The sequence below is a fragment of the Solanum tuberosum genome, unplaced genomic scaffold (assembly GCF_000226075.1).
Source record: "Solanum tuberosum cultivar DM 1-3 516 R44 unplaced genomic scaffold, SolTub_3.0 scf00206, whole genome shotgun sequence".
Classification (NCBI taxonomy): Eukaryota; Viridiplantae; Streptophyta; class Magnoliopsida; order Solanales; family Solanaceae; genus Solanum; species Solanum tuberosum.
In genome coordinates, this window is record NW_006239131.1 from 676,537 (window position 1) to 690,880 (window position 14,344).

Here is a 14,344-nt window from a genome sequence, read left to right on the forward strand (position 1 = left end):
TTTGTTGAGTATCTACTAGCTTGTGCATCACTTTCTTTAATCTTTCTGTGAGAATCTTGGCAATCAACTTGTAGACACTTCTCAATTAAATTGATTGGTCTAAAGTCTCTCAATTCCTTTGCACCACTCTTTTTTGGGATGAGAGCTATGTATGTTGCATTAAAGCTCTTTTCAAAAAACTCCTGGGAGTGAAAATTCTGCATAGTAGACATCAAATCCCCCTTCACTATCTCCCAGCAATTAACAAAAAAACTCATTGTGTATCCATCTGGACCTAGTGCTTTGTCTACAGCATAAGCTTTAAGTCCAAGAAGGACCTCTTCTTCTTCAAAAGGCTTTTGTAGTTCTTGTTGCTCCTCAAAGCTGATGGAAGGACACTGGTTCATGTTAAAGGATGGTCTTCAGTTCTCATTTTCCTTGTACAACTTCCTATAAAAAGAAATAATTTCTGTTTTGATACCTATAGGATCCACCAGTTCTTGATCATCTACCACTAGTTTATCAATATGGTTGAACCTCTTATGAGCATTTGCCATTCTCTGAAAGAACTTTGTATTTTTGTCCCCTTGTTTTATCCACAGAGTTCTAGATCTCTGTCTCCAAGCTATCTCTTCCTTTTTTGCGTACTCTTCAAACTCTTTTACCACACTTGCTTTTTGAAGAGTCTCTTCTTCAGTTAAATGCCTGGACTGTTGAATGTTGTCAAACTCATGAACTCTGTTGAGCATTTCCTTCTTTCTTTTTCCAGGTTCCCATAGGTGCTTACACTCCAATCTTTCAGTTTAGTCTTCATAGCTTTCAGCTAGGAAGCTAGGATGAAATCAGGCCTCCCTTTGAATTCAAAAGATGTCCACCAATCTTTAATTCTTTCATAAAAACCCTCGGTCTCCAACCACCATCCTTCAAATTTGAAATATGATTTTGTATGACTCCAACGACCACTTTTAAGTGCAATTGGTGCATGGTCGGAACAAACTCTAGGTAGTAGTTCTTGCTTCACATTGCAGAAACTCTCCCCCCATTTAGAGGAGTACATAATTCTGTCTATCCTCGAAACAACTTCCAGGTTGGATCCCCTGGCCCACGTGTAGTTCCCCCCTTCAAGTGGTGGATCAATTAGCTCCATGTCCTCAATAACATCAGAAAAATCATTCATGTACACAGAGGTTCTGGAGCAGTTCCTCTTTTCTGAAGCATATCTAACAATATTGAAATCACCCCCAAGAACCCAAGGCCCTGTAAATAAACTCCTGACAGCCTCTATCTCCCACCACACCTCCTGTCTTTCTAAGTTGCAAGTTGATGCATATACCCCTGTCATGTGCCAAGTGAAACCATTTACCCTTGATTTAAAACCGCAAGTCAAGGTGTATGAACCTATCTCCACTACTTCCCCTTCCCAAACATTGTTGTCCCACATCATTAATATGCCTCCCCTAGTGCCATTAGCCTGCAGTTCCCCATATTTGACCCCTCTTTTTTCCCACACTTGTATTATTTCCTCCCCACTATTTCCTTCAAGCTTTGTCTCCTGTAAGCAGATCACATCTGCTCTCCATTCCTGAATCACACTATTTATCATCCTCCTTTTATCCCTACAATTTAAACCCCTCACATTCCATGAAATTATGGAAACATTCATCATATATCTAAAGCCTTTCTCTTCCCCCTATTTCTTGTGCCTTTGCTTTGGAATTTCATATCAATCATTAAACCTTTGAGCTCCTGTATGCCTTTGACTTTGGTGCTTTCCCCTGTTTTCTGCTCTGTTTCTATATTCCTTGAATGTCTTCTACTGTCTATCTTCTTGAAGAGTGTTAAGGCTTCCTTTTTGCACCCCTCAAACTCAACCCTGAACTCTTTGCTCAACTTGATTATGTTTTGATGAACCCACAGTGATGCATCCATCTCCCCGTCACTCTCTTCTTCAACAAATTGAAAGTTAAGTGGCTCTGCTTCTTCACAGTTGCAGAAATCTTCCTCGTTGCAATTCATCAGTTGCATATTGGAGCAAAAATATCAAACTCCAAATCTTTTTCTTCTTCAATAACTGTTACTGCATCAACATAATCCTCTTCCACTCTTGTGAGTTCCTGAGATTCAGTGGATGAATTTGCATTCAGATCGCCATTCTCGCTGTCGAAAAAGGTTGAGTCTGTAGAGTTTGCTTCAATCTCGATTAGCATGGGATCTGCCTTTGTTTTATCTGTGTCTTCTGATTTTTTTAACTCCAGGAATTGGGACTCATTATAGTTTGGGCCTGTAGGAAAAGTCCAAACCCTTTTATCTATTTTATCACAAGTCCCATGGCCCACGCCAGCCGTTAATTTTGACCTAAATCCCACGTGTTCAGCCTACTCCTTATCAGCGATTAAATCACTGATATTTGCCCCTTTCCCATCTATTGTCCAATGGTCCTTGTCCATTGTCTTCTTCATCTCATGCAAAGACCACTCTCGGCTGGACTTCCGGCCATATCGGAATAAAGTAAGCTAGATCCTTATCCACAATCTTTACTTCTTTTGGAACTGTTCCCCCATCACCCTTAATCTTCAATCTTGCCCATTTTAGGTGATTCTTCAGAGAAGTCTCTTCCTCTGTTTCCAGCCAACCTCCACACTGATCTCCAATGGCCTTGAATATTTTTTCCGTCCACAAGTGAAGTGGAATCCCCACAGCTCTTATCCATGTCGAAGTTCCGCGATTTGTGCAACATCCAGCCGTAGGAGACCACCATTCCAAGTGCAGCTTTGAATGTCTCCATGCCCATTCTCCATGGATAATGTGCTCCGCCATGTTCCTGTTTGGGAATTCAAATAGAAAGGTGCATCCCCCCATCTCGTAGATGTTGACCCCAAAAGACTTCTTCCCGGTGTTGACCGCCCATTTTTTGATATCTGAGAGTGTGGGAAGCTCCTTCAGATTTGTATTGAGCGTTCCAACGATGCATCTAGCAAGTAGACCCTTCTCCTGCCCAGTGTTTCCATCCTTGATAGAGATGGCTTTCTTGTTGCGGTTTATGACAACTTCCGATGCTTCCTTGGACTGCCACTTGCTGGTTCTGACCGAATCAGCATATAGGATTTTTGGGTCTGCCATTCTGGGCTTGTCCGTCAAAGAAGGACCTTTTGTATCTTTAATGAAGTTTGATATCTTTAATGCTATGTCTCCCCACCCCGTATTTAATGCATACTCACGTAGTATAATAACAGATCTATCCCCCCCTTGTACCATTACTATACTAATGAATCTGCCAAATTTGTTATGTTTTCTGAAGCAAAAGAAATCTGCAAACTGTTCATTCATCTTCCATCTTCTCGTATGCGTACCGTTGTCCCTTGAAGCTTCACGTAGAGCAAAAACGATCCATTCCATGGTTTTCCTGTTGAAAGTAGTCCTGCCCATCAATTTCCTGCTTCTTTCCACCCATTCAAACCAAGTATCTGACCTCGATGTGAGCTTTGTTATGTCGTATGACTTGAACCCTACTGCGAAATAGATTCTGCTCTCTCCCATGGCGACAGAAGATCACCGTAAAAGAGTTTCTTTCCCTCCCTCGGGAAGTGTGCCAGAGAGAGAAAATTTTGAATTTTCAACAGAGGTGTTCAGTCCGTTGTCCTGCTTCTACTTCCAAAGGGATGACTTTATGAAGTGCTCCCATTCCGGTCCAGTTATCTAGAAGAAAATATGAATCTCCCTGCTTAATTAGCGACCAAATTTTAAGGTTTTTGTCCTCTCTAACTTTGATCATTTTCTTCCATATGTATGTGCTTGTATTGGCCTATACTACAACTCCATGATTCTTCTTTATAAACATAGCTTATTGTTCATATAACTTCTCCATAATGATTTTTTAGTCCTCATGTTCCACCATAGTTTTGCTAATAAAGCTCTAGACATGTCTTGTAGACTTTTGAAACTCATTCCTCCATCTTCTTGTGGGTGACATAAGATTGTCCAAGTAGCCTAATGTCTACTAGAGTTTCCAACTGAGTTGCTCCAAAAGAACTTGGAAAACATTATTTGTAGTTGAGCCATGACTCCTGCAGGGGGTCACATGCTGATAGTCAATGAATGGGCATACTCTCTAAAACTGATTTAATCAGTGTTGTGCTTTTTCCTATCGATAAAAGCTTTCTAGTCCATGAACTTTATCTATTTTGAACTTTCTCAAGTCGTTCCTTGTAAAAGATATTTTTCCTTCTACTGTAGTATATTGTTACTCCAAAATAGGTAAAAGGAAACTCTTTCCTTGGGATCTTGGTCACTGCATATACTTGGCCACAAAACTTAGGGGGTATGTGGATGCATGATGACTGCACTCTTGTCTTTGTAGATAAGGTTCCCACTCACCTTTTCATAAGTTGTTAGAGTATTCATAATCAGTTCTAAAGAGTACCTGCTTGCTGAACCAAATATTGTGTCATCTGCATAGACTAAATGATTCAAATATGGACTCCATTTTGGAATTTCGTATTCATTGTATCTATCCTTTTGATGCAAAGCATTTAATTTTGTGGATAAACATTCAATAGCCAAAATGAACAGAGTAGGTGATAAAGGATCTCTTTGTTTCACACCCCTAAAATATTAGAAGAATCCTTGAGGTTGTCCATTTATTAGTATCGACTACCAATTGTTAGACACTATTCTATAAATCATATCAATCAGAACCTCTCCAAATCCCATATTTCTCAACACCTTAGTCAAGAAAAGTCATAATACTCTATCATAAGCTTTTGTCATATCTAGCTTAATGACATCATTAGCTGGCTTTCCCCTTATTCTGATATCATGAACTATTTTTTGGACTAGTATTATATTTTCTACAATACTCCTATCTTTAATAAAGTTTGACTGTTGTGGAGAGATTAGTCAACAACTTTACAATTCTATCATGAATTACTATGGAGAAGACTTTAGTGGTAAAATTACTTAAACTTATAGGCCTTAAGTCTGAAAAACTTTCAGTCCGATTGTCAAACCAACCACCATCAGAATTGTTCTTTCCACTGCAATTCAAAACAAATGGAAAGTTCACCAGCCTGACGTGAACAATGCATTTTTGCAAGGTAACTTACAGGAGCTAGTATTCATGGCTCAGCCGAAAGGCTATGCTAACTCTGATTTTCCCAATCATGTATGCCATCTCAAAAAGGCCATTTATGGCCTAAAACAAGTTCCACGTGCCTGGTATAAAGCTCTCAAATCTCACTTGACTAAAATTGGGTTTGTTATGTTTGAATCAGATGCTTCTTTGTTTATTTTCACATCTGAAACTGTCACGATGTATATTTTGGTGTATGTTGATGATATCCTCATTATTGGGAATTACCCAACCCTTCTCACACATGTAATCAACTATGTGGCTGACAAGTTCTCCCTAAAGAACCTTGGTGAACTCAACTAATTTTTGGGGATCGAAGTCAAACATGTTCCGAATGGGATTGTCTTATCATAGTCCAGATACATACTTGAGATTCTCTCAGATGTGGATATGGCCGGCTGTAAAGGAGTTACGATACCCATGTGCTCAAGTTCACCACCCAAAGCAGGAGATGGTTTTACTCTTACCGATGCAACCTTGTATCGACGCACTCTTGGTAAGTTGCAATACTTATCATTCACGCGTCCTGATATTGCATTTGCAGTTAACAAACTATCTCAGTTTATGCAATCCTCGAGTCTGGAGCACTGGAAAGCAGTAAAAAGGGTTCTGCGATATCTCAAGGCATCATCAACATCGTGTCTGCAAATCTCTCGTCACTCTGATAGTAATCTATATATGTATGCCGATGATGATTGGGCGAGCGATCCCTATGACTGAATCTCCACATCTGGTTACATAGTCTTCTTGGGACCAAATCCTATCTGTTGGTCCTCTAAGAAGCAACAATCAACTGCTCAGTCTTCTACTGAAGAAGAATACAAATCGGTAGCCAATGCACTCTCTGAAACTACTTGGGTCCACAACCTGTTGGATGAGTTGCGATATTAAGTCTCGCAAACGCCAAGCATTTTTTGTGATAACATTGGTGTTTCATATCTCAGCAAAAATCTAGTCTTCCACACTAAGATGAAGCACATTGCAGTAGACTTTCATTACCTCCACAACAGTGTGAACTCAGGTAGAGTGATTGTCAAATATCTTTCTATCGTGGATCGAATTGCAGACACTCTCACAAAGTAGCTGCCCAAGCCTGCCTTCCTTCGGTGTTTATCCAAGTTAGGCGTTGTTGCACCACACCTAACTTGAGGGGGTGTGTTGAGATACTCGCAGTAGTCTGTTATCAATTCTTATCAGGTTGTTAGAGTAGATTTAGTTCAAATCATTTGATTTAAGTTTTCTTTGATTCTCAATCTCTTTAGATTCAAGATGTCATTTCAATCTGTATAATCTCGACTTTTCCGGATAAATCTTTAAACATGATATTTAGGGTAACTCTTTCAACTAATTAGGGATATTTGTACAAGAGATTGGTGAGCTGCAAAGCGGAGTAACAAACTGTACTCCTTTTATAATGATCGCTTTGTTCTTTAATTTGGGATCCATTTATTCCAGTTTGAATCTTCTTCTTGTTTTATTGTGTTGTTTATTACTTGCAAGAATTGGTGACTTTATTTTCTAAGGGATCGGATGATGATTCTTTGAGATTTAAAGGTTTGAAATTTAAGAAGTTTTACCAAAACCAACATTTTAGGTTAACGAGATTAATTTTGAGTTTTGACAGTTCTGTCAGGTTCAGTTATTATTGACTTGGTTGGATGATTGATATGGGTCCTCAGGTGTTCGGAAGTGATTTGAGCATTTGATTTAATTTTTGAGTTTTAAGAAAGATAAGTTTTACCACGGTCAACTTTTGCACCGGTGGTGAATGATTCCAATGGGTGTGAAATGTGTTTTATGATCAATTGTATTATTGGTTTGTGCATGGGGGTACGAGATTGGTATGGGTTGCTTGTTAAAAGATTTTTAGACTTGTTATATTTTAACGGTATCACCCGAAGCAAATGAGCTCTAAAGAATCACCGCAGTTTAAGTTTGTGTAAGGGAGTGTGCCTTTTTTAATGAAAAGTTTGTTATCTCCTGTATTCAGGTTAGTCAAAAACAGAAACAGAAAAAAGATGAAATAGACAGGCAGAAAAAATAAAATTCGAGTCCACAGAACCCATTGTGTTTCCTTAAGAAATTTAATCCCATCAAGTACCCGAAGTTACAAATTAATTCCTCCCAAGATAAACGGATTAACTATTAGAAAAGTAGTGGTACCTCAAACTTCACTAATTTCAGTGAACGCAAGAACATCAACGAGAGCACAAAAAAAATCAGTGTTCAAAAATGGAAAAAAGACTCTATTTATAGTCATTTGCAGCAAGGAACATGTATGTTCAGACATGTCTTTCCAGAACGTTGTGTCTTTTTGGAAAAAATAACGTCTTTTCAGAAAGAAACAAATCCCTTCAAACGAATTTACCGTTACGCGCGAATTTCAAATAATTTCGTTACGTGAAATTAATTATGTTAATTAACTAACATTCTGAATTAATTTATAAGAGAAAGGAAATCAATTAATGAGATTGATTAAATAAATTTTGTCCAAAAATATTATCAATCAATCACATCATTTGCCAAATCCAAATCCAAATCCGAAGCCGAAGCTGAGGCCGAGCGAGAGACGACGACATCGCGAGGGGGCACCTTCTTCTTAACCCTTTAAGAACTAAAGGAAGTATTTCCTAATATAAGGACAAAAAATTTCCTTTGTTCTACCAATATGGGAGAAATGACTTTTCATCTTCAAAGAATGACTTTTTATTTCCCTCAAATTGGTTCCCCCACATTTTCCATTTTCTCTTCTTATTTCCCATTCACACCTTGCTAAAACCCAACAATCCCCCACATGAATGGGGAATGGCTATTGTTAAAACATATGCATGAAAAACTTGTGTGTCTTGTAAGTCAGGGTTAATCACATCTAGATAAGTAGGTTTCCCTTTAAACTTTCCGTAGTGAACATATATCGGATATACTCGGTTAATCGGTAGATTTGATATCTTTGAACCGTCGAGCTTTGGTGTATACCTAGACAACATAAGTCACACAATCAACCCTTGAACTGCTTTTGGTTCTCATTGTTTTGTTCGTTTCAGCCATGAACATGTCTTAGTTAATAAGTGCTTAGAGAACTAGCCTTACCAGATTCTCCTTGAAGCGACTTACACTTCACACTTACATAGGTGGTTTCTAACTGTGTTATCCCGTAGATACACTATTTGATATACCCTATATCAAACTAAGAAATCATTAAAAAGTCCTTATACCTTTATACTGGTTACTGAACATTGTCTCATCATGAGAATGGATCAATAAATAAATTTTGACGGTGTTGAACCGTCATCTATGACTTTGTTTGATCTCCTTGAACCTAGATCTTGGGATCTCCATTCTTCTAGGTAGAGTTACCGCCACGTTGACTTGTTCTCGGCCATAGTCCCATTCTCGTCGATGATCTCTCAACTGCCTCTCTAGTTAGGCCTTTTGTAAGTGGATCCGACACATTATCCTTTGACTTTACATAGTCAATTTTGATAATTCCACTAGAGAGTAGTTGTCTAACAGAGTTATGTCTTCGTCGTATGTGACGAGACTTCCCATTATACATAACACTTCCAGCCCTTCCTATTGCATCTTGACTATCGCAGTGTATGCATATAGGGGCCATTGGTTTTGGCCAAAATGGAATATCTTCTAAGAAATTCCGGAGTCATTCAACTTATTTACCTGCCTTGTCTAAGGCGATGAATTCAGACTCCATTTTAGAGCGAGCTATACATGTTTGTTTGGATGATTTCCAAGATATTGCTCCTCCACCAATAGTGAAAACATATCCACTCGTGGATTTCGTTTCAATTGACCCAATAATCCAATTTGCATCACTATATCCTTCAAGAACTGCTGGATATTTGTTGTAATGCAAAGCATAGTTTTGAGTGTCATCAAAGTACCCCAAAACTCTATTCATTGCCACCCAATGATTTTGATTGGGATTACTTGTGTATCGACTCAGTTTACTTATAGCGCAGGCTATGTCTGGTCGTGTACATTTCATGATATACATCAAACTTTCCAATACTCTGGCATAATCCAATTGAGACTGACTTTTACCTTTATTCTTAGCAAGATTAAGGTTCACATCAATTGGGGTCTTTGCCCTTTTGAAATTCAAGTACTTGAACTTTTCAAGTATCTTTCGAATATAATGAGATTGAGACAATGATAGACCGTTAGGAGTTTTATGAATCTTAATTCCCAATATCAAATCGGCAACTCCTAGATCTTTCATATCAAACTTACTAGCGAGCATACGCTTAGTAGCTTTTACATTAGTAATGTCCTTGCTTATTATCAGCATGTCATCCACATATAGGCATGCAATGACCTCCTGATTCAGAGTGCCTTTAATGTAGACACATTTATCACATTCATTGATCTTAAATCCATTTGACTACATGGTTTGATCAAACTTTGCATGCCATTGTGTCGGTGCTTGTTTTAGTCCATAAAGTGATAAGTTTGCATACTTTCTTTTCTTTACCGGGAACTACGAAGCCCTCAGACTATTCCATGTAAATCTCCTCCTCTAGCTCTCCATTTAACAAGGCGGTTTTCACATCCATTTGATGGATTTCAAGACTGTATACTGCAGCTAGGGCAATTAACATCCAAATTGATGTAATCCTAGTCACTGACCAGTAAGTGTCAAAATAATCAAGACCTTCTTTCTATCTAAAGCCTTTGACAACAAGTCTTGCTTTATATTTGTCAATAGTTCCATCATCTTTCATCTTCCTTTAAAAGATCCATTTCGAACCCAAGAGTTTGTTTCCTGGAGGAAGATCAACCAACTCTCAGGTATGATTGCTTAAGATTGATTCAAACTCATTATTGACAGCCTCCTTCCAAGAGGTTGAGTCGCTAGACAACATAGCTTCCTTGAATGTTTGAGGCTCACTTTCAAGAAGGAATGTTACAAAATCAGATCCAAATGAAGTAGCTGTCCTTTGACGTTTACTGCGCCTTGGACTCTCTTCATTGGTTTCATTCTCCTTTGGTTCTTCTTAAGGTTGTTTAGACCCCCCACTAGATGACTCAAGTCTAGTTTTATACTGATAGATATGTTCAAAAAATTCAGCATTATCTGATTCCATTACCGTATTATCATGAATATCCGGATGTTCGGACTTATGAACCAAAAATCGACATGCCTTACTATTTGTGGCATATCCAATGAATACACAATCCACAGTCTTAGGCCATATTTTCACCCTCTTAGGTATAGGAACCTAGACTTTGGCTAGACACCCCCACACTTTGAAATATTTCAAGTTGGGTTTTCTACCTTTCCATTTCTCATATGGAATAACATATGTCTTCGTGCAATTCCATTAGATTGTGGAGAGTAAGGAGCAGTAGTTTGATGGATTATACCATTTTCCAAACATATTTCTGCAAATGGAGATTCATATTCTCCACCTCTATCACTTCTGATCATTTTGATCTTTTTATCCAGATTTTCAATTTCAGTTTTATATTGCCTAAATGCTCATCCTTACCATTTAGCAAATAGACATAACAATATCAAGTGTAATCGTCAATAAAAGTTATAAAATATTTCTTTCCACCACGTGATGGTGTTGACTTCATGTCAAAAATGTCAGTGTGAATCAGTTCTAAGGGGTATGAATTCCTTCCAACAGATTTATAAGGATGCTTAGCATACTTAGATTCAACGCAAACTTGACATTTTGATTTATTGCACTCAAATTTAGGCAAAACATTTAAGTTACTCAATTTTTGCAAGGTTTTGTTATTGATGTGTTCCAAACGTTCATGCCATAAACATTTAGATTCAAGCAAGTAAGAAGAAGCAAAATCTTTATTCATATCAACTGCAATTACATTGAGTTTGAAGAGGCCCTCAGTGAGGTAACCTTTTCCTACATACATCTCATTCTTACTTACTACAACTTTATCAGAAACAAATACACATTTGAATCCATTCTTGGTAACTTGTATAGAAACTAAGTTCTTTCGCAATTCTGGAACATACAAGACCCTGTTCAAAGTCACCACCTTGCCCGATGTCATCTTCAAGTGGACATTGCCAGTTCCTTCAACCTTTGCAGCAGCGGAGTTTGCCATAAATAACTTCTCATCTGCTGGTGCTGTAGTATATGATGCACATAATTCTTTGTTGGCACAAACATGGCATGAGGCACCAGAATCTATCCACCATTCTCTTGGATTTCCAACCAAGTTGCATTCTGAAAGCATTGCACAGTGATCGTTCATCTCTTCTTTGGATTCAGCCAAATTTGCTTGATCCTTATTCTTGTCCTTCTTGGGAACTCGACATTCAGTAGCCCTATGACCACGTTTGCCACAATTGAAGCAGTTTTCATTGATTTTTTCTTAGGAGGATTGCTCTTTGGACCATATGCTTTTCTTTCTTTTCTTTGATTTTGTGGGATCTTTCTTCAACTAATATTTACTCCAGATATTGTTGAATTACCACGTGACCTCTTTTCTGTCAGCCTTGTTATCCTCTTCGATTCTCAGTCTTACCATGAGATCTTTCAATAGTCATCTCCTTGTGTTTATGTTTTCTAACTTAGTTTTTGAAGTCCTTCCACAATGGAGGTAACTTCTTAATAATGGTCGCCACTTGAAAAACGTCATTCACAATGAATCCTACATTAAAGATTATGTGAGTATTAAGAATAGACTTAATATGTTCAACATAGGCATTAAATAAATTTATACCTTCAACAAAGAGATCATGGATTATGACCTGCAGTTCTTGAACTTGGGTGATGACGGTCTTACTGTCTATCATCTTATAGTCCAAAAACTTTGACACAATGAACTTCTTCATTCCGGCATCCTCTGTTTTGTACTTCTTTTCTAAAGCATCCAAGAATTCTTTTGAGGTCTTGACATTACTGTACACATTGTAGAGATCATCTTGCAGGCCACTCGGAATATAGTTTTAACACAAAAAATCTGAATGTGTCCATGCTTCTGTTACCAAGAATCGTTCTTCGGTCGGAGCTTCATCCGACATAACAGGAACGTTCTCATTAATGAACCTCTGCAGACTCAACGTAGTCAGATAAAAGAACATCTTCTGCCTCCATCTCTTGAAGTCGACTCCAGAAAACTTTGCAGATTTCTCAGTCGGTGCAAGGGCAGCAGTTGAACGATTGTGTGCAACCGATGTTGTTGCAGCACTCACTATTCCAACATTTACTTGACTTGAATTTGTCATTTTTCTGTCACAAATGGCTGACAATTTTAGTATGCGAAATACTAACGGTAAAGAATAAATCCTTACACAGCATGTTTCTGATTTAACGATAAAGTTTTTATGTTCTTTTAATCGTTAATCGAATGGATTTTAAAAATTCAAACAGAGTAGAAAACCATAAAGGTTTTAATCTCCAGAAACCTCAAATGTAGAAACTATTTAAATTTCTTAAGATTATTATCTCCTGCATTCAGGTTAGTCAAAAACATAAACAGAAAAAAGATGAAACAGACAGACAGAAAAAAAAAATCAGAGTCCACAGAACCCACTGTGTTTCCTTAAGAAATTTAATCCCCTCAAGTACCCGAAGTTACAAATTAATTTCTCCCAAGATAAAATAGATTAACTGTTAGAGAAGTAGTGGTACCTCAAACTTCACTAAATTCAGTGAACGCACGAACAACAATGAGAGCACAAAAAAAAAATTCATTGTTCAAAAATGGAAAAAGACTCTCTATTTATAGCCATTTGCAGCAAGGAATGCGTCTGTTCAGACATGTCTTTTCAGAATGTTGTGTCTTTTTGGGAAAAATAACGTCCTTTCGAAAGGAACAGATCCCTTCAAATGAATTTACCGTTACGCGTGAATTTCAAATAATTCTGATACGCTAAATTAATTTTGTTAATTAACCAACATTCTGAATTAATTTATAAGAGAAAGGAAATCAATTGCCAAAGCCAAAGCCGAGCGAGCGACGACAACGGCGCGAGGGGCACCTTCTTCTTAACCCTTTAAAATCTAAAGGAAGTGTTTCCTAATATAAGGACAACAATTTTCCTTTCTTCTACCAATATGGGATAAATGACTTTTCATCTTCAAAGAATGACTTTTAATTTTCCCTCCAAATTGGTTCCCCACATTTTTCATTCTCTTCTTATTTCTTCACACCTTGCTAAAACCCAACAAAGTTATTGCTAAAGAGCCTTTTGTGTACGTGATTTTATTTTTAAAAGAAAGGACAATTTTTTGGATTTCGTATTTTGAACATTTTGTAAGCTAGGAAACTCTAGTTGAGGCGATTTTCGATGAATTCTTCATGTATAAACATTGGATATGTTTGCTGTTTGTTTTGTTCATTTTCCAAGAATACCCATTAGGTTTTTTCCAGTATTTTCATTCACAAAGTGAAGATTTAAAATCTCAAAGATGATAGAATTTGAAACTTATTGGTTTGAAAGTCGATTTTTGATGGGTCTTGGGAACTTAAGGTCCTTATCTTATGGATAAATCAATTCTCTGATTTGTCGATTATTTTATCATTTTAAACGGTGTATCAATATAAACATTGGGGATTTTTGGGCCTAGAGTTAAGAAATCGAATTTTATAAATTGAGGGTCGAATTAAATTTTGATTTTGATGAAATTTTAGATTTGGGTTCCTTACATAATGTGAAACATTATTATCAAATAAAATTCAAGTTTTTCCCTTATAGGTTTGGGATTGACTTTTGGATCAACTTTTGGGGTCGAAATAAAAGTATAGTACTATGACTATTCATAGACTCGTATTCAATCATAGATCACATTCTTAATAGTTTGGGAGTATTCTGAAACTGTTTGAAAAGAAATATGTATTTATGATAAAATGTGGTGCATTTTCTCGGTATTAGAGGTAGTTAAGGATTTATTTTCTCAAACTTAGCTTTGATGATAGCTTATTGTATAAAGCATGTTGTGGATTGGATGAAATTATGAATTTAGAAGTTTGATTAAATTAAATTAATGTTGTGAAGACTCAATGGGGCATTAACTTGGTAAATCATTTATGACTTGTAATTCATATCGTATTGTGGAAGTCGAGATTGGACTTTAGTTGATAAATGACTTATTATTTGAAATTCATATTGCATTAGGTAAAATAAAGATTTGGTTTTAGCTTATAGATGCTTATGATCTGAAATTTATATTACAATTGAGATTTATTTTTATTTTTTGGTATTATATCGCATATGGAAAGTTATTTTGTCATGATGGG